We start from the raw sequence: 23,444 nt of genomic DNA, 5'->3' as shown, positions 1-23,444 counted from the left end.
TCGAGTTCTTTTTTGAACACTATTGAAGTCCTGGTCTTCACAACATCCTCTGGCAAGGAGTTCCACAGATTGACTGTGCACTGCGTGAAGAAAAACTTCCTTTTACATACACATGCTTGCTCAGATGACAGTTTTTCTCCAGTAGAGCTGCTGCAGGAAAAGCATGGGGGCTAGGGATTGTGAGAAGAGATGCCAAGAGGGTCCCTGAAAGATGATCCATCTGTTGGAACCCAGTAAGGTTTCTTAGGCAATAGTGAAGTTTAGTGTAAGAAGTGCTGGGGGTACACAAGCTGTTTCAACTCAGTGAATAACACCTTGTTCATCTGTCCTATGTGTGAGTATGCACCTGGATATGTCTTGAGAGGGTTCCTGCCTTACGGGCCGGTCCACAGCATAAAGCAGATGGAGAACTCTTTCTGTGTCTGATTAAAGTAGGAGAGGCACTAGTTTTGGCCAGAGCGGTCAGAACAAGGGACTGTGGGATGCCTTCAAGAGGCTAAGAACCTAGACTTTCTCAGTGTGGGATTTACACTACCATAAATTCAACCATGCAAGGTCGAAATGTGTGTTACTCTTCCTAAATGCACGAGTACCCAAAATTGACTGTATCGGCCCTTAAAGTCAACAGAACAGCTTTGGTAGTGTGGACTTACTGTTTAGAAAAACAACCTCACATGGCTATATTTGATCTAAACTCCTAGGGCTTGTCTACACTATGGAGAAGATCGACCCTCCAGAGGTTGATCGTCTGGCGTTTGATTTAGAGGGTTTAGTGTAGATCCTCAAATAGAACACTGATGGTAGCTCCCGCTGACGTCCAATACTCCTCGATCTGCAATCAGTAAAGGAAGCCAACGGGAGCGTGTTTTCCCGTAAGCCTCTTGTAGCATAGACACTGTGGTGGCTCAGCTTAAGGTAAGCTGACTCCAGCTACATATTTTGCATAGCTGGATGGCGTATATTAAGCTGACCTGCCTGGTCTAGTGTAGCCTTAGGCCTAGTGTAGACCAGGCCTTAGTGTTGTGTACTGGCCTCATTGTACCTGTGCCGTTGCCCTGTTGCATTATCCTGCACTGAGCTGCAAAAGCATCACAAAACTGAAACGGTTTGGGAAGGGTTGGCTGGCTCCCCCATCCCACCCCCTTTCCCCTAAAACTCCACTTCCTTCTTCCTTATCAACATTCATTCATGAAAAAAATCCCCATTGTGGTGAAGAGGGTGGGGGGGGGGGGACTGACCTCCACTGATGGTCTTGCTCCGTTTCCACGGGGTGGTCAAGGTAGGAACGTTGTAGGATCTCCATTTTTAATCTTTGTTTTCACAGCTGGGTGATATTTTTTTTTCCTTTTCTGCTTTGTATCACTGCTCATTCTCCGGAATGGCTGGTTTCAATGTGGCATGCGCTCGTGTTTCCAGGCTTGAACAGAAAACCGTGCCAGCTCCCAGCGAGGCAGAGGACAGGGTTAAAAGCTGGTCTGAGGAAAGGTGGACTGGGAAGCCAGCAAGTCACTGCAAAAACTCATTGCACAAGTAGATCTGTGAAAGGCCCCACGGTTGGGAAAAAGAAACAGTGCCCCATGGCGATGATAATAAATCTTTGCCCTTTGTACTGAATGAAGACTTAGCATATGCCTAGTGGTAATTTATTATGATTAGATCGAATCCTGAAGTCTCCATTACCTGGGCATTCTGCACCTGCTTAGCCAACGTGCTATTAAAGTCAATGGGAGCATGGCTGAGGAAGGGCTGAGAAGAAGAAAAAGTGTTTGTCTCGTGAAGGTGCTGGGAGACCAGGATTCTGTTCTGCCTTTGCCACCATCTCTGTTTGACCTTGGGCAACTCATTGAATCATTCTGTGCCACAGCTGTTAAATAAAGAGAAAAATATCCCATGACTTCAACTCTCTCGGTCGGTTAGATCAGTGTTTCTTAAACCGTGCGCTGTGGAGAACAGAATTCAAAATGGCCACCCTTAAAGGGGCAGGCAACTTTTTTTTTTTTTTTTTTTTTGTTCAACAAAAATATCTTTGGTGTTCCTCATTAAAAAAAAATTGTTTGGTGTTCCTTGGTCTTAAAAAGTTTAAGAAACACTGGGTTACATAGTACACTCTCTGGGGTGGGGCTGTCTGTGTCGTGCTTTGCACAGTGGCTCCTTAATCTCTGTTGGCACCTCAGGGTAATGAAGAGTTAGATTTGGTCCTCACTGATCTCAGCGTTTGGCCTTCTGTGAAGCCCTTCTGGATTTATAGGCGTAACCTGTTTATTAATGGCAATCCTTCATTTAGCCCCATTGACTTGCATGGCACTTTAGAAAGCCAGAGGTTCCCTGCCCCAAAGAGTTTTCAGTCTAAGATTCGTAGACTAGTAGATTTTAGAGCCAGAAGGGACCTCTGTGATCATATAGTCTGACTGCCTGTCTAACACAAGGCACGGTGCTCCCATGAATCATTTTCTCAAGGACACTAGAACAGTGTTTCTCAACCTTTTTTTATAAAGTACCCCTTTACAATAAATTATCAGTACCCGCAGTACCCTACAGTTTTCGGACATACCGTTTTTTTTCTACCATTGCAACACATTTGTTTAAACAACTTAATCGTACCTGGGCCGGTGATGAAATTTTTGGATGTAAAAAGTACAAAAATAATAAAGCGCGGTAAAACTTAAAAGAAAAATTCAGTTTTCTCCAAATTTCAGTTGTGTTGATGTATCCCCCCCAGACTTCTCTCGAGTACCCCTGAGGATACTGGTACCACTGGTTGAGAAACACTGCACTTGAACATGTCTCTTAGAAAAACATCCACTCTTGATCCAAAGATTTTACACTGATGGAGAATGCACCAGACGCCTGGGCGAGCTGTTCTAGGGGTTACTGACAGTCACTGTTTAAAACGCAAAATGTGTACCTTTTTTCCAGTCTGAATTTGTCAAGCTCTGTCTTCCAGCCACTAGTAATTGTGTTACCATTGTGTGTTAAATTAGAGAGCCTGCAGTTTTCCGATTTCTCTTCTCCATGTTACCTAGTCATGCTGATTTTAAAAATGTCTCTCTTCAGTAGCTGGTATTAGCATTCTCCTTCGTTATTGCTTGGAGTGGAAAATATTGTTTTCATCAGTGTGTGATATAACGACTTCATCTTGCTTTCCCCCAGATACAAACAGGTGTATTTAGTGAACATTTTGGCCTTTTCTTCATTATTGACAACTCTGCCATTTCCAGCAAGTAAATCGACAAGTGCCATTATTGGGGTTCCCTTTTTTCCTGATGTACCTTAAATTTTTTTAAAAAAATTAAAAAACATACCCCAAGAAAATCCCATGCTTCTTTCAGTTGTCCTTAACTTCACTGGCTATGGATTTCTCTTAGTGTCCTTTAGCATTCCTTATCAATTTTCTGCAATTTCTAGCTTCTGATTTGTATTCATTATTATCAACGGCCCTCTTTCCCGTATCTATCTATCTATCTATCTATCTATCTATCTATCTATCTATCTATCTATCTATCTATCTATCTATCTATCTATCTATCTATCTATCTATCTATGACTGCTTTTTCTTCCCCTCGTAGCCTAGCTATTTTATTCTTAAAGACTTTTGGGGCATTTAGTAAAACATTATTAGACAATTCCCAGTAAAATCGGTCACATTTTCCTATTTAAATTCTTTCTCCCTTATGATTTGACTGCTAATTGTTTTCAGCTTTGTGAAACTGGTCCTTTTAAAGCAGCTCTTTTCAAACTTTTTTTGTGTGACCCAGTTAAGAAAATGGTTGATGCCCATGGACCTAGCATAATTATAGATTTTGACTAGCATTTGAGCCTTGGGTTGGGGTTGGGGATGAGGGGCTTGGTGTGCAGGAAGGGGTCCCAGGCTGGGAGGCAGGGCAGAGGGGTTCAGGGTGTGGGCTAGGACTCTGGGCTGGAGCTCAGGAGTGGGTTGTGGGGGTGTGGGCTGTGCCTGGGGGTGCAGGCCCAGAACTGAGGGAGGGGGTTGGTGCTTGGGATTTGAATATGAGCTTACCTTCAGAGAATACCAGTCAGCAGTTCAGCGGTGAGCAGTAGGCGAGCTTTCTGCCTGTGCTGGTGCTGCAAACTCTGCTGCACCCTGAAAATGGCCAGCAGCAAGTCCAGCTCTTAGGCAGAGGTCTGCAAGTGGCTCTGCATGCTGCTCTTGCCTGTAGGTACTGCCCCCAGCTCCCATTGTCCAATTCCTGGCCAATGGGAGTGTGGAGTGCCAGTGGGTCAGCGCACAGAACCCTGCCACATAGGAGCTGGACTGCTGTTAGCCACTTCCAGGATGCAGTGTGGTCTGTAGTGCCAAGACAGGCAGGAAGCCTGTCTTAGCAACCTGCTGGTCACGTGATATTCTGCGAGCCAATACTGGTTTGCAACCCGTAGTTTGAAAAACAGTTTCCCGGTGACTTTATATAACTGGTTTGGACTGTATTCCATTTACACATAACAAAGCACATAAAGGGGCAGATTTCCTGTTGATTTCGGTAGGGGGCAGGACCAGGCCCTAAGTTATACAAGATCCCCGCCCCCTCCCAAAAAACCCTGCAAGACACAAAATGCGAGAAACTCGTAGAGAGATTCCTGGTAGTAGAGGAGGTAAGAAGAATTTCCTGGAAGAAAAGAGAGAATCTTTCCAAGTTCTTCTATTGCTGTTCACCATTGGCTGTGTCTGATGGGGATGGACTGATGTGGACAGAGTAGTGGGAGAGGACAATAACGTTTACCGCAGAATTTTTGATACATTTTCAGGAGGAAGTTTACAGAGCGTATAATGTTCAGTGGCTGCCTATGTGCTACCGCTGATTGGAAAATGGAAACATAATTTCACAGGAGGTGTCAAAACGGTTTCCATTTCACACGGTTCAGATCCGACCTTCTGTTGTGAAAGTTCCATAGTTTATTGATTACAAATATGGTAGGGTAATCGAACTTGAATTCACGATTAAACATTTCCATGATCCATACATGAAAGCTGCATTCAAAATCCTTATCCATGGCGAGGGCGTGTGTGTGTGTGTGTGTGTATTTGCGTAACAATGTTGACCATGACTATTTTAGTGGGGAGGGGCAACCTTGATCAATGTACCCAGCCAAGCCTTGTTTGAAAACAACCTTGCAGTATACAATGTCAGTGCAGGGCAGATGGGCTCTTGAGAATTAAGGCTTGTGAAATTCAAGATTAAGATAGGGTAGATATGCTGGAGGGCAGAATAGGGTCCAGAGTGACCTAGACAGATTGGAGGTTTGGGCCAAAAGAAATCTGACGAGGTTTAACAAGGACACGTACAGAGTCCTGCCCTTGGGATGGAAGAATCCCAAGCATTGTTACAGGCTGGGGACCAACTGGCTAAGCAGCAGTTCTGTGGAAAAGGACCTGGGGGTTACAGTGAATGAGAAACCGGACAGGAGTCAACAGGGTGCCCTTGTAGCTAAGAAGGCTAACGGCATATTAGGGCACATTAGGAGGAGCATTGCCAGCAGACTTAGGGGAGTGACCATTCCCCTTTGTTCAGCACTGGGGAGGCCACATCTGGAGTATTGCATCCAGTTCTGGGCCCCCCACTACAGAAAGAATGTGGACGCATTGGAGAGAGGGCAACCAACATGATGAGGGGGCTGGAGCACATGACCTAGAGGGAGAGGCTGAGGGATTTGGGCTTATTTAGTCTGCAGAAGAGACGAGTGAGGGGGGATTTGAGAGCAGCCTCTAACTCCATGAAGGGGGGTTCCAAAGAGGCTGGAGAGAGGCTGTTCTCAGAGGGGGAAGATGACAAACTGAAGAGCAACGGTCTCAAGTTGCAACAGGGGAGGTCTAGTTTGGAGATGAGGAAAAACTATTTCCCGAGGAAGGTGGGGCAGCACTGGGCTGGGTTCCCTAGGGAGGGGGTGGAATCTCCATCCCTAGAGGTTTTGAAGTCCCGGCTAGACAAAGCCCTGGCTGGATGATTGAGTTGAGGTTGGTCCTGCTGGGGGCTGAACTCCATGACTTCCTGAGGTCTCTTCCAGTCCTAGGACTCTATGATTCTATGTCATCTGCAGACCTCTCCACAGAGAACATTAATTCTCTGGTAGCTAATTTGCCTCACCCCCAAAGGAACGGGATGGCCTGTTTTCAGTCTGTGTCTTGCACAGACGAGTTTACCCTTCTGCGATCTTGAGCCAGCGTAGATGTTCCAAAAGCGGCTGATAGGCAAAGCAATCTGGCCACGAGGACGGGGCATGGTGGGATCCCACCTGTGACAGTGAAGTACTAAGCAGTCCCCATCTGCGAAGCAGGCCTTGAAACTTGCCCATGCATCATAAAGCGCTTGGAGATCGGCTGATGGGGAGTTCTGTATCCGTGTGCTGATTTTGATTGTCCCTCTCCTTGGTGCTGGGAATCAATAGCTTCCTGATGTGGGATGTGATTTTAAAAAAAAAAAAAGCGTAAGCCCTGACCCGAGAGCAGCTGCCCTAGCCAATGTCAGAGGGGTTAGGAGCCACCTATGTAAACACTTCCAGGAAGCCCGCCGTTCATGATCTACAGCCGCTGCCTCTTTCCTTCAAATCCGACTTGCCATCCAGCCACTTACAAATGCACTGACAGCTCTGCTCTCCACGCTGCGCCTCTCTTCGCTTAGACGGGGAAGGTATTGTACTCCATCAGGGCTGTTGTGCAAGTAACAGTGTGTGAGTAATGATGGTGTGTGTGTGTGTGTGTGAGTGTGTGTGTATTTAAATATTTTGTAGTGAAACAAAGCTGCCTGAAGAAACTCATGAAGCTCAGGCAGGGATTCCGGCCAGCAGGATACGAAGGAGCTTGTTGTAAATGTTTCCTTTTATTTTAATTTTTAGCTGTTTGCAGATTTCAGAGCAGTTGGCAAGGGTGTTCCACCTATTGGCCACATGCTGCTTTTCTTTTCCCTGCACCCAGGCCTTGTCAGCAGTGGGAAAGGCATGAAGTCGGATTTAAGCAACCGGCAGTTTTGTGTTGACTGCTGCTTTTATGACTCTGGCCTCTTTATTTAGCTGGTTTGGGACCCCTGCAGCGGGATGTCCGGTGCTTGCCACTGTCCACTTGCTGGTTTTTCTGCATAGGCTTCTCTTTGCTTTCTGCCCTTCCCTGCCCCGTTGGCCTTTCCAAAATCAGACTTCCATGAGCTGCTTGGAGACTGATGTGCACTGCTGTCCGTATGTTGTCGCTGCTGCTAATATTACATTGAGAATTGTCTGCTGGGATCAGACTATTCAAGTTGCAGTGGGGGAGGTCTAGGTTGGATATTAGGGAAAAATATTTCCCTAGCAGGGTGGGGAAACTCTGAGATGGGTTCAATAGGGAGGGGGTGGAACCTCCATCCCTAGAGATGTTTAAGCGGGGGAGGGGTTGCCCAGCAGTTTGAGCATTGGCCTGCTAAACCCAGGGTTGTGAGTTCAATCCTCAAGGGGGCCATTTGGGGCAAATCTGTCAGGGATGGTACTTGGGCTTACCATGAGGACAGGGGAATGGATTAAATGACCTCTCAAGGTTCCTTCCAGCTCTATGAGATGGTATAAGTCCCAGTTTGATAAAGCCCTAGCTGGGGTGATTGAGTTGGGATTGTCCCTGCAGAGGGCTGGACTTGATACCTCCTGAGGTCTATTCCAGCCTCTATGATTATAACATGAGCCTATAGCTCTGGACGATAATAATTAGCTAGACCATGATGTTGCAGAGCAGTCTTTTCTCCCTGCCTTTCTCCCCCCCTCCCCCCCCCACTGTTCTGTCCCTTTCTCTAAACAACTTGGCTGCTGCGCTGGACCCCAGAGGTTGCTGCATTTTAGGTGTACCATCTTGAATCAAGTGTTTGGTTCTGCAATCAGCCAGAAATCCCATTGGCTTCAGTGGGCATTTTGCTGGAGGGAGGGATTGGGCCCCTCACCTGAGAAATATTCAGTAGTCCAAATGTTGCTGCCTTTTTAAGCCAAAGCTTGAGGGGGGGACATCATAGCAGTTTTCAGGTTTTAAAAGGGTGTCATAAGGAGGAGGGAGAAAACTTGTTCATCTTGGCCTCTGAGGTTAGGACAAGAAGCAATGGACTTAAACTGCAGCAAGGGAGGTTTAGGTTGGACATTAGGAAAAAGTTCCTAACTGTCAGGGTGGTCAAACACTGGAATAAGTTGCCCAGGGAGGTTGTGGAATCTCCATCTCTGGAGATATTTAAGAGTAGATTAGATAAATGTCTATCAGGGATGGTCTAGACAGTATTTGGTCCTTCCGTGAGGGCAGGGGACTGGACTCGATGACATCTCGAGGTCCCTTCCAGTTCTAGTATTCTATGATTCTTTCGAAAGCAGGTGCCTAAATACGGACCAAGGGGGTGGAATTTTTAAAAGTGAGTTAGGAGCACAACATTGAAAATCAACAGGATTTTGGCTCCTAGGTCATTTAGACACTTGAGCAAGCAGCCTGATTTCTAATGTGCCAGCCACCCAGCTGCTGACCAGCTGGCGTGCAGCATTCAGGCTGGACCCCTGAGTGTAAGCGTCAGCAGGTAAGTCTAAGCTCCTGTTTTCACAAGTTTTGACCTAAGTTTCCATTTGGCCTGTATTCAAGTGAAATTGCCATTGATCTCAGAGCACGTTCTGCCTCGGGCCACGGCCGATGCTGGGGAATTGTAACTTGTTTGCTGTTATAGTTACTCCCTCTTCCCTCGACATAGGTGGCAGGGTTTCAGGGGGGCGCTGAATGGAAGAAGATGGCTTGAAAAGGAGCCAGAGACGGGATCAGCCTGAGTTGCCTCTTGTTCCTCCCTTATCTGCCCCGTAAAATCTCTTTTCAAACAGAGCGAGGCACCTGAACGAAACACGCCTGGCTATGAACAAGACAGTCCCTTTGAATAGGGTTAGTCCCATGCAGGGCATGGACTTCATAGCAGCTAAAAAGTCTCCCTGCTGTGCCAGAGGTTAGCAAAGGCCTATCCTGTTAAGGCTCATGTAACCCGCACACCTGCTGGGTGCGGGTTGCTGTCCCATGGAGCGGCACTGGGACCACTTACAGAGAAGAGAGAATGAGTTTACTCTGCAGCCTTAGCGGAGAGCCAGCTGGCTTTGAGCTCATGCTGTAGAGGCTCATGCACACAGATCCCAGGTTCAGTTCCACCTCTCAGTGAACATAAGAACGGCCATACTGGGTCAGACCAAAGGTCTATCCAGCCCAGTGTCCTGTCTGCCCACAGTGGCCAGTGCCAGGTGCCCCAGAGGGAGTAAATGGAACAGGGAATCATCAAGTGATCTCTCCCCTGTCACCCATTCCCAACCTCTGACAAAGGCTAGAGACACCATCCCTACCCATCCTGGCTAATAGCCATTGATGGACCTAACCCCCATGAATTTATTTAGTACTTTTTTAACCCTATTAAAGACCTGATCTTCACAACATCCTCTGGCAAGGAGTTCCACAGGTTGACTGTGCACTTCATGAAGAAAAACTTCCTTTTGTTTGTTTTAAACCTGCTACCTACTACTTTCATTTGGAGACCCCTAGTTCTTATGTGATAAGAACAAGTAAATAATGTTTCCTTATTCACTTTCCCACACACTTATACCAGCAAATGGATGCAGGGTTCACACTCCCAACGTCAGCCTGGAATGCACAGCCCTTTCCCACCTGGCCGCCGCTCTGTTCTGAGTTGCTGAGGATTTTCCCCAGGATCTCTCTCCTGCCCGTCTGTGAGGACTGTGCTGGGGTTTGGGGAGCAACTCTTATAGGCTGCCCGCTTTTATTTTTGCTGGCATGTAGAGGGTTAATTTGGGAATGAAACAAGAGACTGAAACCTTGATGCCAGACACCTGCAGACGCTGCGGGACCTCTGAGATTTGGGGGTGGATCACACAGGCTTGGGGGGAACCCAGCTCTTTCATGTGCTAAGCAGGAGGGCAACTCCAAGCCCACTACATTGCTGCCCTGACTAAATAACTATTAGCCGCTGATAACTGTTTGCCCCATTTTGCTCAATCCCTGGGAGATATGGGTCCCGTACAGTCCCCTCCCATAGTCTAGCCCAGTGTTTCTCAACCAGTGGTACGAATGTACATCAACACAACTGAAATGTGGAGAAAACTGAACTTTTGTTTTAAGTTTTACAGCGCTTTATTATTTTTGTACTTTTTACACCAAAAATGTCATCACCCGCCTGGCTACGATTAAGTTATTTAAACAAATGTGTTGCAATGGTAGAACAAAAATGTGTGTGTCTGAAAACTGTAGGTCCTGGGGATACTGATATTTTTTTTAAAGGGGTACTTTTTTTAAAAAAAGGTTGAGAAACACAGGTCTAGCCCACAACTGGGGGCACAGAAATCTCTGTCAGCTTCCCCTCACAGACGGTCCTATTCACTGTCATGGCCGCCATCTTAGCTGACTCTGGAGATTAAACCATGGGACCTCCAGAGCTTAAATCCTGAGCTGCTAGAGCCACGTCTGTACAGGAGAGGCTATACAGGACCCGTATCCCCCAGGGATTGAGCAAAACGGGGCAAACAGTTATCAGTGGCTAATAGTTATTGAGTCAGGGCAGCAATGCAGGAGGCCCGGAGCTGCCCTCCTCCTCAGCACAGGAAGGAGTTGGGCTTCTCCCCAAGCTGAATAATGCCCTGTGGGATCCCCCAAACCTCAGAGACCCCGCAGCAGGAGGCTGGGGGTATCTACGCAAAGACCTCCTGCCTCTGTGCTAGCTCTAGAGCCACAGTTCCACCCCCGCACACCCTGGTAACATGGCTGTAGTGACATGGCCCTATCAAGGGTTCCCTCTCTGGTTCCCCTTAAAGGGAGATCAGCATCACAGGGGAGGCGGGGAGGGAGGTGGAAGGGGGGAGACTGACGTAGGAAAAGGAGGTAAGCCTCGGGCTGTATTGCCTTGCACAGGGCTGGGGGGGAAGGGGAGGATGTGCATTTGGGCCTCTGCCCCCCTTCTTGCCACTTCCTGTGCCAGGCGCTCAATCTCTGGGGTGTTGGGTGGGCAGCTGAACCTTCCTTTGCAAGGGGATAGGAGTAGGTCCTTGCTCAGCCAGAACCCTGTCTCCCACCCGCCGATCGGGAGGGCGTGGCCAGGACCGGCTGAGGCAGTGGGAATAATTTATCCTCACCCGAGGAAAGAGCCTAGACCTTCTCTGTGATGTCCCTCTTGAATTCTGCTTGTCTATTTGCACCCTGCAGTAGCACCAGGAGACCGAACGGAGCTGGGAACCGCTCAGATGCAGCCCAGAGAGAGCTTATCTGAATCACAGTCGTGGATTTTACTGGTGCCTAAAATTAGAGCCGGTTTAAGCACACAGAGATGCACACCAATTTATCAACGCAAGGCATGGTGTTAAACTGAGTGAGTTTGTGTGTGGGGAGGTTGGGGTGGGGACCCGAATAGAGAAGAGTCAAACTTGCACTGGTTTAAAACTGGCTCAGGGCCGTATAGCTTACACTTGTAATTTAGTACTTGTCCAAAGACAAACAGGCCAGGCTGGGAAGGGTTGCAAGTGCCTTAGGGGACTGGATTAAAATTCAAAATCATCTGGACAAACTGGAGAAATGGTCTGAGGTAAATAGACCATCTAGATAGCAGTGTAGTGCCTAGGGAAACTGAGGCACACACACGGTGTGACTACAGGACAGTAGAAAGAGGGGTTGCAACTGCTTTGGAGGATAGGGTCATAATTCAAAATGATCTGGACAAACTGGAGAAACGGTCTGAGGTAAATAGGATGAAGTTTAATAAGGACAAATGCAAAGTGCTCCTCTTAGGAAGGCACAATCAGTTTCACGCATACAGAATGGGAAGCGACTGTCTAGGATGGAATCCTGCAGAAAGGGATCTAGGGGTCATAGTGGACCACAAGCAAAATATGAGTCAACAGTGCGACACTGTTGCAAAAAAAGCCAAAATGCTTCTACCATTCATTAACAGGAGTGTTGTGAGCAAGACACAAGAAGTCCTTCTCCCGCTCTACTCTGCACTGATTAGGTCTCATCTGGAGTCTTGTGTCCAGTTCTGGGTGCCACATTTCAGGAAAGATGTGGACAAACTGGAGAAAGTCCAGAGAAGGGCAACAAAAATGATTAAATGTCCAGAAAACATGACCTGTGAGGAACAACAAAAAAAGTGAGTTAGTTTCATCTGGAGAAGAAAAGACTCAGAGGGGACATAATAGCAGTTTTCATATATCTAAAAGGGTGTTACAAGAAGGAGGGAGAAAAATTATTCTCCTGGGCCTCTGACGATAGGGCAAGAAGCAAGGGGCTTAAACTGCAGCAAGGGAGGTTTAGGTTGGACATTAGGAAAAACTTCCTAACTGTCAGGGTGGCTAAACACTGGAATAAGTTGCCTAGGGAGGTTGTGGAATCTCCATCTCTGGAGAGATTTAAGAGCAGGTTGGACAGACACCTGTCAGGGATGATCTAGTTGGTGCTTGGTTCTGCCGTGAGGGCAGGGGACTGGACTTGATGACCTCTCGAGGTCACTTCCAGTTCTAGTGTACTATGGTTCTATAACACTGACCACAGAACCTGACCCAGCCATTCCCACATGAAGCTTCTGGGCGAATTTAGACTCTTTCCATCACTTTGCTCCCCGTCTTTTTGTTTCTGCTCCATTTGCCTGGCATCCGTCCAATCTTCTGCTCCGTATGTCAGAGCTGGCCATGTGCAGGTGTTAGAAAAATACCTCTGGGGGGCAGCCAGGGGTCTGGCGCTTCACAATGCTGCTTCACATTTCCACGTTCCCAACCCTTTCCCATGCACTTTGATCTTCTCCTCTGCTCTCCTTTGTGTTAATGCCACGCTTGTTGCCACGCTGGAAGCAGAACGTGGAGCAGCAGCCGCCACAGGAGGAGGTGGAGTGCAGCAAATGCATCTTACATGCTCCCTCTTGCTGAGTATCCGCTTCCCTTGATTTTGTATGGAGTTCAGGGAGGTCTCGACCTCACTTCAGAGAGGCATTCTTTTAAAAAGCCGGCGCTGGGAACACTGGATGGAAATTTTATTATTTCCTGTTATGAGGTTCAGAGAGCCATGGCAGGTTGTCCAGGAGGGACCAAGGTCAGTCCTAATTCCAGGGGCTACACCAAAATGCTTGGGAGGGACAGACTAGATCTGTGTATTTTTTCTCTTTCCTTCTTTGGCTGCCTCAGAAAAAGGAAGCAAATTGAAAAGCAACTAATTATTTAATTTTTCCTTTGCCAAGAACTCTGACTCTTGAGGCCTCTCTCCATCTCTACTGTGCTTTTTTTGGAGCGGGAACAGACAAAGAGAGACGCGTGGGGAAGATTTCTGCCAAACTGCCTGAGGCAACGCCGCTTGGGGAATACCCTTCCTGGTGCACAATATTCCCTCTTCAGGGACCACAGAATTCCCCCTCTCCCTGATGGGCACCAGGTTTCTTTTAACTTGGGTGAAACTAGCCACTATCACTAGAGACTAGAGCTGATCAGAAAATGCCCAGTGGAACTGTGTTCTGTCAGAAAAGAAGGCTTTTGTCTAAATTGAAACGTGTAATGAGTTGCATGACATTTCTGACAGAAAAAAGTCTAACTGAATCACTCTGACTGCCTTGTTTTGATAATGTTGAAAGGTTTTATCTTGACTTTATCATGTGAATCAATTTGTATAGACTTTTAATATTATAAATATTTTTCAATGTACTCTACAAGTATTTCTTGATAGGGCAACAAGTGAAATGTTTTACGGGTTGAACCTCTGTAGTCTGGCACTCTCTGGTCTGGCCACATCCGCGGTCCAGCATGATTTTAGTTAGCCAGATGACCACTTATCATGGGTGTGGCCAAGTTTCCTGCGGTCCCATAAAGTTTGTTTACAGCCACCAGTCCTGGTTCTCAGTATTCTGTGCTGTTATTTTGCTCTAATTTACCCATCAATGTCTTCTAAGAGCACAGCCAGCAGTGGAAGAGGTGATGCTGCTGCTAGACAACATTGACCTCCCGTAGTCTGGAAAATTCTCTGGTTCAGCACCGGTTAGCTCCCAGGGGTGCCGGACGAGAGAAGTTCTACCTGGAGCTGAGTTCCAATGAACGTTTTTCCAGAATTTACAGTCTGTAGGAAATTTAGAAATTTCAGCTTTTCCTTCAGATTCTGAATAAAACCCATGTAGAAATGTTGGGCTCGCCTCTGGAACGGAAATGCAATTTTCCAACCAGCTAGAATAGAGACACAAGGGTCTAATCTTGACTGGAACTTGTCCAGAGTTCAAGGTGCCCAGATCGAGGGATGCCCAATCTTGGACATTTTTACAGGAGCCTCATTTTTAGACACAGCCCTCCCGCCCTCCCCCCCACTTTGTGCGCTCTCAAGTTGGATGCAACAAATCATGAGTTATTTATGAAAATGTTGGGTCCAGGATTTCTGGTTGGGCCCTTGAAAGAACCAGTGGCCAGTTACAGAGTTTGGATCTGGATAAAAACTTCCCTCCATTTCAGCTGATGAGTCCTGACGGGTGCAAGGTAGAGACTCGAAAAGAAGGAATGATGTGGTGGTGATTGGTGCTGTGCAGATCTGGGGGACTGATTTGGACCACTCTCTAATTAAAATGAGGTGATTGCTCTACTCTCTCTCTCTGGCCTTGTGAAAAGATACTGTAGAGATTCATGAGAAAGTGGATCCCCAAATGGGGGAAACGTTTATGGTGTGGATGTTTTCGTGCAGGTGAGTTTGTTGACTAAGGATGTGGAATTGTAGTCTCTGAGCATACCGCCTGATCATCCCAAAGTCTTGGAGAACACTCAGACATTACGAGAATGGTTCGTGTAGAAAACTGGCCTGAAACTAAGCTTTTGCTGTGTTGGCTTCTGCTTTCCCAAAGGGCACAAGCAACTTCCTGCTAATCTGGCATTTCATTTCATTAGGCTTCATTCGTTGTCCATGCCGGAACGGTGCCTCCAAAGTGAAACTATGCAAAATGCTATTTTTGCATCCCCTGCTGATATGGTTCCAAGAATCTCCCATCTGGGTCTGATTCATCACCCATTAAATCACTGCTAGGGGAGGTACAAAGGGTGAGGAACACATGGCAGCCAGAGGCGTGGCTGCTGTAATAATAATCATCATGCATTTCCAACACACCTTTCATCGGTGGATCTCAAAGCCCAATACTGACATGAGCGAACTACCCCTTTCCCCACCCGTGGGAGGTGGTTATCAGAGATGAGCCAGAGCCAAATTCCCAGCACTGTCCCATTTGGAGACGTCTGGATTCCTGCCCCCTCCCGTTGCAGCTCAAGCAGCTCTCTAATGATGATCCTCAGCCAAAGAGAAATGTCGCCCTGAGGGATGGTCGCCAACCAGGGCCGGCCTTCCCATGAGGCGAACAGAGGCGGCCGCCTCAGGTGCCAGACTGTGGGGTGGGGAGGGCCACGAGGACCCGGAGTGTAGAAAATTGTGTCTGCTGCTGCTGCCTATGCATTCTCTCTGCTCTAGATGCACAGAGCTGGTGGAGTGCCAGGAGAGAAGTAGGACAGGAAGAAGGCAGAATTGAGACCTTTCAAAGTTTTGGCCCAAGCCAGGAGGCATACGGGCATTATTTGAGCTCCCCGCCTCAGGCCGGCCCTGTCACCAACGCTCAAGGAATTTTCAAATGAGGCATTTTTCAAAGAACAGCACGTTCCCTGACTTTTCATCTCCTGGGTTTGAGGCCGTGCCCGGTGGTTTCCCACCCAAATGGTCCCAAGACGGAGAGTTTCCTGAGCACTCCCGGAGAAGCATTGCTTAAGGCTGCGTCAGTCTTTCCCATTACTCAGACTTGCCGGCTGGGCTCTAAACAAACGGTCCCAAATGCCTTGGCTATTCCTGGGGCTTGTATCACAGTTACTTGGTTTGCTTGGAGCGCTGACGCTAAGGTGTTTTCTCTGGGTGGCCCAGGCAGCCCCCAATCCCCGAGGGGCCTCCTACCTTCCTTCCCACTGCACCTGATGAGGTGCAGCATGAACGACCCCAGCCAGAGACGGTCTGTTTGTGCCCAACAAACCTCAGAGCAAAGCCCTTGAGGACTTAAGCTGGAGAGAATGCTGAGAGGGGAGATGGGAAAGGAGGGGTAGCCTCCATGCTCAAGCCAGGAGAGAGCCCTGTGTGAACCAACAGAACCTCCCCCAGCCCTACCTTCACCCACCGCCCAAGTTGGCTTTCAGCTCCTGCAGTAGAGGCACCTGGCATTAGGTTCAATCCCCCCTGCTGACGACCAGGGTCCATTGGCTTTACGCAAGACTGAAACCCCACTGTGCTTTAAAGACCTTGAGCTGATTCTGATCTCGTTGATGCTCGTCTAAAGCTATTGATTGCCGTGGGAATTGATCTGCGTTTAATAGATAGCAGGTTTTAAACAAACAAAAGGAAGCTTTTCTCTACGCAGCGCACAATCAACTCGTGGAACTCCTTGCCAGAGGATGTTGTGAAGACTAGGACTTTAACAGGCTTCAAAAAAGAGCTAGAGACATTCATAGAGGATAGGTCCATCCATACTTATTAGCGAGGATGGGTAGGAATGGTGCCTCTAGCCTCTGTTTGTCAGAGGCTGGGAGTGGATGACAGGAGAGGGATCACTTCATGATTCCCTGTTCTGTTCACTCCTTCTGGGGCATCTGGTGTTGGCCACTGTCAGAAGACAGGACACTGGGTTAGATGGATCTTTGGTCTGTTCCAGTTCTTATGTACATCTGTGTGACTAGATGCCCCTTCTGGTTGTTTACAAGAATAGTGAGGGAGCAGACATTTCAGATTATGTGCAAACTGGCTAACACAAGAAAACTTGTGCCAGCAACAAGGCCCAGCACGAGCCTGTCAGAGAACAGCAAGATGGTCTCCTGTTCTGTCTAAAGAGCTGTGTCCCAAGGCAATGCTCAGAGAGCACATCGAGTGCCTTTTAAAATCCAGGAATTTGTCTGTTCCACGTCTTTATTTTTCCCTTCCAGATTCCAAATGTTCCCATGAGGGACTTTGCTTGCCAAGTTTAACTCCAGTGCAAATGTGTGGAGGCGAACTCCAGACTAGTGGAAAAATTGTGACAGCTTTTACGACGGAAGCAGCCGCGAACAGAAGGGAGTGAAGTCAAACCCATTAGGGAACTTACACAGGTGTAGGGACGGAAACAGGCCAGATCTCTCGCTGGTGTAAATCAGCATCACTTCGCTGAAGTCAGTGGAGCCGAAGTTGTATGTTAGGCCATGTCTACACTGCCACTTGTGTTGGCAAAACTTATGCCACTCGGAGGTGGGAATAAACCACTCCTCTGAGCGACATAAGTTACACCAACGTAAGCTCTCCTCCACAGCACTGTGTCTGTCACAGAGCTTCTCCTGCCGACAGCTTCTGCCATTCACAGAGGTGGCTTTAGGGTCCATTACAGAGCATCTGTTGGCAGCAAACATCTTCCCCACCAGGCTGCCACAGTGCAGCTCTACTGGTACAGCTGCGATGCATGGCCTGTGGAGTCGGGGGAGTTGCCTAATTGACGTACGCCTTTTTTTCAACCACTTGTTAGTGGCTTTTTCCACTAACTGTCTCTCCTCCAGATCCACAAGGGTAAGTTACACCAGCTTTGATTCCATTATGCTCTGTAATTTACCATCTTACGCATCACTGCACATCACATGACTGTATGCCAAGAAATATTGAATACAAAACCTCCTTCAGATCTTATGTGGCACACAAAACTCTTTTCTTTAGTAAGTTACTACAGCAACATATTTCCCCTTCCCCCATCCTCATGCAATCAGTAATGGATGCATGTAAAGGAGATCCGGAGATCCGACAAGATTACAAGTTTAGCTGATGAAGGTAACTGCATAGATGTCCTATCTGTAGGCATTTGACTTTAGTACGGCCCAACATTCTGATTAAAAGGTAACCTGGTACAATATCGATAGACCACAAAATGGTCTCTTACTCCACTGCTTTTGAGACTGGCAGCGAGAATAATCTTTTAGAAGGGTGTTTCTAGTGTGGATCTACCAGGATTGGTGCTGAGCCGGATGCTATCCAACACTGTCAGCGATTGGGTAGCAAATATAAAATAACGCATGCCAAAATTTGCTCAGAAAATAAGAATGTCCGTACAGTGTCAGACCAAAGGTCCATCTAGACCAGTGTCCTATCTTCCTACAGTGGCCAATGCCAGGTACCCCAAAGGGAGTGTACAGAAAGGTAACCATCAAGTGATCCATCCCCTGTCATCCTTTTCCAGCTTCTGACAGAGGCTGCCCAACCTGGCTAGTAAGTATTGATGGACTTATCCTCCATGTATTTATCTAGTTCTTTTTTGAACCCTGTTAACATCCTGGTCTTCACAACATCCTCTGGCAAGGAGTTCCACAGGTTGACTGTGCACCGCGTGAAGAAAGACAGCCTTTGGTTTGTTTTAAACCGGCTACCTATTAATTTCATTTGGTGATCCCTAGTTCGTATGATTATGGAAACAAGTAAATAACTTTTCTTTATTCACTTTCTCCATACCTGTCATGTTTTTATAGACCTCTATTATATACTCCCTTGGTGTCCTCTTTTCTAAGCTGAAAAGTCTCAGTCTTTTTAATCTCTCTTCACATGGCAGCCTTTTCTGAACCTTTTCCAATGCCAGGATATCTTTTTTTGAGATGAGGCAACAACATCTGTACATAATATTCAAGATGTGGGTATACCATGGATTTATATAGCAGCAATAAGATGTTCTCTGTCTTATTCTCTATCTCCTTTTTAAATTATTCCCAACATTGTTTGCTTTTTTGACTGCCGCTGCACACGGAGTGGATATTTTCAGAGAACTCTCCACACTGACTCTAAGGCTACGTCTATACTACGAGTTTTCTCAGCAAAAAAAATGCTAATGAGGGATTCATTTGCATGAGTCACAATCTAATTTGCATATTTTCTGCCGATTTGTTTTTGCACTAGGGGTTTTTGCACAAAAATAAGCAGTGTGGCCGTTTTCTTTTTGTGCAAAAACCCCTTTTTCTGCAAGATTAGCATACGTCCTTTTTTTGGGCATAAGACTCTTATGGGAAAAGGGGGTTTTGTGCAAAAAGAAAATGTCTACACTTCTTGTTTTTGCGCAAAAACCCCTATCGCAAAAACGGATTGGCAGAAAATATGCAAATGAGATCACGACTCATGCAGATGTGTCCCTCGTTAGAATATTTTTTGCTGAGAAAACTCGTAGTGTAGAAGTAGCCTAAGAGCTGTCTCTAATCTCTTGTTTCTAATGACACGAGAGTGGTAAATAACGAGAACAGGGCAGTCTTACATACATCCCGGAGTAAGGAATGTAGGCTGGTCCTGCAGAAACGGGCACCATACCGTACCCTGGAAAGCAGGAACTCTGAAAGGGACAAAGGGGTCTTAGTAGACTAGCAAATGAACATGAGTTCCCAGGACCATGCTATAGCACAAAAGGTTAACGTGATCCTTGAGTGCAGGGGTGCTGGTTTAATTTGCATCATGGGACTATTGAGAGCCATTGAACCCCACCATAAACCCTCTATATGACGGAAACGACTTCACTCTGGATGGCTAGGGAAGGGGCAGGGTTGGGGGCTAGCCTCCCCTAGCCAGTCTGCACTGCCTAGGGCTCTGGCGGTTCTTTAAAGGGCCAGGGGCTCCGGCCGCTCTTCAAGTAGCGGCGGCGGCAGCTGGGAGCCGGGGCCCTTTTAAATTGCTGGGTCGTGGGGAAGCTCCCCCTTTTATTCCCCTTGTGGGTGATTCTGGTAGGGACAGGGTAGTGGTTTTGCCTGTGTATGTGGAACTGGGCAGCCCACTATTAGGATACTGAGTAGAGTTCTGGTGTCCACATTTTGTAATGGATATTTAAAAACCGGAGACGCGAGCCACCCAACATCTTACAAGGAGAAACGCCAGGAGCTCAGACAGCGCATCAGTGAGACGGTTGAGAGATTCGAGTGTCAGTACCTTCAAAGAGAGAACGCTGGTTACTTACAGGTTCTTTAATCTAGCAGAATAAGAACCAATGGATGGAAATTAAAGCCAGACAAATTCAAAGGAGAAATTAGGCACAGATTGTTAACCACTGGAACAAACTACCGAGAGAACTGGTGGTTACCTCATCTCTTGATGTCTTCATAAGAGCAGCCAGACTGGGCCAGACCAAAGATCCATCTAGCCCAGTATCCTGTCTTCTGATAATAGCCAAAGCCAGATACTTCACAGGAAATCCACAGAACAGAGAACCATCAAATGATCCATCCCTTGTCACCCATTCCCAACTTCTAGCAAACAGAGGTTAGGCACACCATCCCTGCCCATCTTGGCTAACAGCCACTGATGGACCCATCCTCCGTGAATGTATCTAGTTCTTTTTTGAACCCTATTAAAGTCCTGGTCTTCATAACATCCTTTGGCAAGGAGTTCCACAGGTTGACTTGCTCTGCGTGAAGAAATACTTCCTTTGGTTTGTTTTAAACCCTGCTACCTATCCATTTCCTTTGGTGACTTCCTAGTTCTTGTGTTATGAGAAGGAGTAAATAACGCTTCACATTACGACTGGATGCCTCTCTGGAATATACCAAACACAAGCTACTGGGCTCAATGTAAGAACGAAAGGGTCAGTCCTGGGGGAAATCTGCCATTTTACTATGGCTCCAAATGCAGCAATTGCAGAATTACGCCATGACTACAGGGTGAAAATCTGTGCACAAGATCAGACTAGAAGACCCCAGAGTCCCTTCTGGCTTTAAGCTCCATGACTCATGCATATTCCTTTGTGTGTGCAGGAGAAATAGCCCTCAAGACAACAAGGATACTGCCAGAAAGAGAGGAGTTCAGGAAAGGTGGGAAGTCATTCAGGAAGACATTTCAGTTCCTTAAAGCACGTCTTTACGACTGAAGAAAACCTTTGTTTGGAAGCCATTTTTAGAACAGTGATGCCTCCAGTGAATAGGCCTGTCTCCCCAAATGACAGCCCCGCCAAAGAGAGACGCTGGCAAACAGAAATCCTGCTACTTTTCTCCTTTAGCTGTCGCTCATTTTGGAGACATCTTTGCTTGCATCATCAATATAGACGTGACCCTACGCGTGACTCCATTTAATGTTGACTGAAGGCGAAGCTAGCATATTTTACAGCACAGTAATCGGCTTCCTCTTTAATTATCGCCATCGAGACTCAATTAAGTAAAACATGGGACACCAAACCGTTCTAGTGATTCTGTCGGGAATGTTAACAGGTTTTTTTGAGCTTTCCTGGGCACAACCCACTTCTTCAGATGACAGGAGTGCGCATTGGCCTGCTAAACCCAGGATTGTGAATTCAACCTTGAGGGAGCAATTTAGGGATGTAGGGCAAATTTGTCAGGGATGGTATTTGGTCCTGCCATGAGAGCAGAAGGCCTCTCCCAGCTCTATGAAAATTAGGTTTGCAGGATCTTTCAAAACAGGCTTTTCTTTTCAAAAGAACCTCACCTAGACCGCGGTTTCACTTTTGAAATAGCGTTTTTTAAAAAACCACTGACACGCCATTATGCATATGAAGCCCAGGAAATTCCAATCCCAGCTTCATTTGCAATTTCGATATGTCTAATTTACATCCCTCTTTCAAAAGAGGGATGTAGTCTAGATATAGCCTATGTCTACATTCCAACCTAAGGGCAGGCTTTGATTCAGGTTTAAGTCCAGGGCTCACTGCCATCCCCATACAAATCAGTCTGACGTGGGGCAGCATGCACTGGATCTGGGCTGGGTGAAATGGGTCAGAACCCAAGTCCTGCTGTGACCTGGGTTCAAGGCCTGTTGTTTAGCAGTGTGGACGCAGCACAAGCCGCAGACCTAAGTCAGACAATCTACGTCATGCAGCACGGTGGGGCTCATACGGGTTTGGGACCTAAGCCCAGCCACTGTAAACCCAGTTTTATAATGTGGTGTAGACACTCAGGATACGTCTACACTGCAGGCTTCTTGCAGACGAGTTCTTCCACAAAACCTTCTTGTGCAAGAAAGCGTGTCCACACTGCAAAAGCACACCGGAAAAGCGATGAGCTTTTGTGCAAGAGAGCGTCCACACTGCATGGACGCTCTCTCACAAGAAAGCTCTAATTGCCATTCACAGAATGGCCATCAGGGCACCTGTGTGTCTTTCGATAGGCTGTTTTTGTGCAAAAAACCCATTTCCCGTCCACACGCACCTTTTTGCGCAAGAGCTCTCGAGCGAAAAGGCTTATTCCTCATAGAAAGAGGAATAACTATTGCACAAAACTCCTCTGTTCTTCTGATTCACTGTAAATGTACTTGCGCAAAAACACGCTTGCAGTGTGGACACGTCACGCGTTTTTGAGCAAAAACGGATGGTTTTCCGCAAAACCTCTGCAGTCTAGACATAGCTTCAGCCGTGGGCTTGGAAACAGTGAGTCCACAAGCTGGATCTCACAGATCTGGGTTTACACAGTCATGGGATTGTCCCCATAGTTTCTGGTTAGCATTGCATTTTGCAGCGGCTTTTCCCTCTAAGTGCTTGACTAATTCTTTGTTGACTCTGTCATGGTTGCTTCCTGCCTTCTACACAGGAATTACCTTCTATGTAAACTTTCTGCCACGGCTTTCAGTCCACTCTTAGCTACTGTGGGGGGGATAGGATGTCTGCTGGATTTCATTACCCATTACCAAGATAGCTTCCCCAATTATCACCTCTAATACCATTAACTCACAAACATCCCACTCTCCCCACCTCTAATATCATCAATTCACAGACACTTACCTTCCTTCCTCCCCCCGCCCCCCGCATCCCCCTCCTGTTCTGAAATGTGATTTGTCCTTTTCATATGTGTTCATTTTTTTAATTGTATCCTTTGGTATATATGGTTGTGACTATTTTCTTCCACTATTTGATCTGAGGAAGTGGGTCTGGCCCACGAAAGCTCATCATCTAATAAACCATCTTGTTAGTCTTTAAAGTGCTACATTGTCCTGCATTTTGCTGGATTTCAGTGCCTGGTTTCTTTTTAACATGGAGCTTTGTATCGGATGTCGTATAAACTCTCCGATTTCTTCTCTCCCCCTCTTTCTGAGAATAAGCCAAGAAGTCAGACAGAGTTTTCAAAGTCTCCTACAATCCTTGGCACTGCCTACAAAGAGAATGGAAAAAGTCTGTGTTCTGCTTGAATACAGAGCTCTCAAATAGCGTGAGCTTTTAGACAAATGCAGCCCTCATTTCAGAGGAAGCCTAAGTCATAAGCACTGTGCAACATGGCCTGAAATGTTGTATTCTTATTAAGGTGCCTCGCTTTTTTTTTTTTAACTCCCACACATGGATCTTTCATGGACATATGGCTTCCACATGTTCCTTATTAGTCATGCTCTCTATTGCACAAATCTGCTCCCACCGCCATGAACTTCTGCCATTAATCTGCTAAGGAAAAACAGCAGAATTCCAAACAGTGTTCCTAGGAAAGCACTGGGTAAGGAGGTTTTGTTATGTTTTTAT

General features: G+C 46.8%; 1 protein-coding gene across 3 annotated transcripts in view; it reads left to right on the top strand.

The window, feature by feature from the left end:
- Positions 1 to 23,444, top strand: part of GJC2 (gap junction protein gamma 2) — a 66,570-nt gene that overhangs the window by 25,473 nt on the left and 17,653 nt on the right. Inside the window, exon 1 of one of the 3 annotated variants that reach the window (XM_075922950.2) lies at positions 6,445 to 6,641. The exons of the other annotated variants lie outside the window; for them this stretch is intronic. The gene's annotated coding sequence lies outside the window, so the exon portion shown is untranslated. Of the gene's footprint in view, positions 1 to 6,444; positions 6,642 to 23,444 lie in introns of those variants that run through there. 3 annotated transcript variants of the gene reach the window in all.

This window comes from Pelodiscus sinensis, chromosome 2 (assembly GCF_052426305.1).
Source record: "Pelodiscus sinensis isolate ZL-2025 chromosome 2, ASM5242630v1, whole genome shotgun sequence".
NCBI classification, from domain to species: Eukaryota; Metazoa; Chordata; order Testudines; family Trionychidae; genus Pelodiscus; species Pelodiscus sinensis.
Note: the sequence above shows the minus strand (reverse complement) of the source record. Positions and strands in the feature narration are given on the sequence as shown.